General features: G+C 45.9%; 1 protein-coding gene across 1 annotated transcript in view; it reads right to left on the reverse strand.

Moving 5' to 3' along the window:
* LOC115830304 (fibronectin type-III domain-containing protein 3a-like) overlaps window positions 1-2,500 on the reverse strand; it is a 29,023-nt gene that overhangs the window by 20,722 nt on the left and 5,801 nt on the right. The gene's annotated exons all lie outside the window — the stretch shown is intronic.

A 2,500-nucleotide genomic window follows, 5' to 3' on the forward strand; every position in this document is an offset into this window, starting at 1 on the left:
CACAGCGACACACACAGACAGCAACACAGAATCCTCAACACAGCAACACACACAGACAGCAACACACAGCTCTCAACACAGCGACACACACAGACAGCAATAGAGAATCCTCAACACAGCGACACACAGACAGCAACACAGAATCCTCAACACAGCAACACACACAGACAGCAACACACAGCTCTCAACACAGCGACACACACAGACAGCAATAGAGAATCCTCAACACAGCGACACACACAGACAGCAACACAGAGCCCTCTCAACACAGCAACACACACAGACAGCAACACAGAATTCTCAACACAGCAACACACACAGACAGCAACACAGAGCTCTCAACACAGCAACACACACAGACAGCAACACAGAATCCTCAACACAGCAACACACACAGACAGCAACACAGAATCCTCAACACAGCAACACACACAGACAGCAACACACAGCCCTCTCAACACAGCAACACACACAGAAACAGCAACACAGAGCTCTCAACACAGCGACACACACAGACAGCAACCTGCTCCACAGTAGTAACCACTGTAGCTCTGTACCTAACATACAAACATCACCTCAGTCTGTGTACCTAACATACAAACATCCCCACAGTCTGTGTACCTAACATACAAACATCACCACAGTCTGTTTACCTAACATACAAACATCACCACAGTCTGTGTACCTAACATACAAACATCACCTCAGTCTGTGTACCTAACATACAAACATCACCTCAGTCTATGTACCTAACATACAAACATCACCTCAGTCTATGTACCTAACATACAAACATCCCCACAGTCTGTGTACCTAACATACAAACATCACCACAGTCTGTGTACCTAACATACAAACATCACCTCAGTCTGTGTACCTAACATACAAACATCAACTCAGTCTGTGTACCTAACATACAAACATCACCTCAGTCTGTGTACCTAACATACAAACATCACCTCAGTCTGTGTACCTAACATACAAACATCACCTCAGTCTATGTACCTAACATACAAACATCACCTCAGTCTGTTTACCTAACATACAAACATCACCTCAGTCTGTGTACCTAACATACAAACATCACCTCAGTCTGTGTACCTAACATACAAACATCACCTCAGTCTGTGTACCTAACATACAAATATCCCCACAGTCTGTGTACCTAACATACAAACATCACCTCAGTCTGTGTACTTAACATACAAACATCACCTCAGTCTGTTTACCTAACATACAAACATCACCTCAGTCTGTGTACCTAACATACAAACATCACCTCAGTCTGTTTACCTAACATACAAACATCACCTCAGTCTGTTTACCTAACATACAAACATCACCTCAGTCTGTGTACCTAACATACAAACATCCCCACAGTCTGTGTACCTAACATACAAACATCACCTCAGTCTGTGTACCTAACATACAAACATCCCCACAGTCTGTGTACCTAACATACAAACATCACCTCAGTCTGTTTACCTAACATACAAACATCACCACAGTCTGTGTACCTAACATACAAACATCACCACAGTCTGTTTACCTAACATACAAACATCACCTCAGTCTGTGTACCTAACATACAAACATCACCTCAGTCTGTGTACCTAACATACAAACATCACCTCAGTCTGTGTACCTAACATACAAACATCACCTCAGTCTGTTCAAATTGGACAACAGGGTCCCCATCACTGTCTCCTTAGTTAGTCCCAAACCTCAGAACAGACCTGCGGTGAGTTTTGGGGTTTGGGATCTGGAATATACCAATTCTCGTTTACAGGAAAATGACATCCCAGGGGAAAGAGAAGACGCTGACGGTAGACTGTTCTTTCCACATCTCAGCTTCACTGGGAGTGTTGGTCTGTGGTTTTTCATGTGAAATCTAAATCTCAAATCTAAAGCTGAACAATGAGATGCCTAATGGAAAATTACTCTATGACAGACTGGACCAGCGGCTCACGGACTGACCTCACCTGCTCAGGGCCAGTCGCTCAACTTGAAATGTCATTATTTTAACTGAATTTTCACATGCTTTAAAAGAACTACGCTCTTGGAACAGGACGTGCTTCAAAAAGGAGAGCAGGTGTTCACTAAACTGTGGAGACTGAGATGTTATATTATCTGCAGGATGTTTTCATGAACAGAGAGCTAAACACAACTGTCCCTGACTTTCCCAGCACTGTGAGTTTTTGTTACACACACAGAACACACCCCTCCCTTCAGTGCAGAATATCACGACTGTCCCGGATGTGTACGCTGCCCTGCCCCCGCCCCGCCCCCGCCCCCCCCCCCCCCCCCCCCTCCCCTCCCCTCTTACTGGAAGCAGCGCTGGCAGAGTGCGGCTGTCCGGAATGCACACGCTTGCCCAGGCTGAGTCACACAGGTCTGCACTGTCGTCTGACGCCCTCTAACAGGCTGAACGCCCGACACACACATAAACCCTCAATCAGCACTGCTCCCCACGACCCTGCCTAGCCTGGCCCCGCAGTCA

Source organism: Chanos chanos, chromosome 2 (genome assembly GCF_902362185.1).
Source record: "Chanos chanos chromosome 2, fChaCha1.1, whole genome shotgun sequence".
NCBI classification, from domain to species: domain Eukaryota; kingdom Metazoa; phylum Chordata; class Actinopteri; order Gonorynchiformes; family Chanidae; genus Chanos; species Chanos chanos.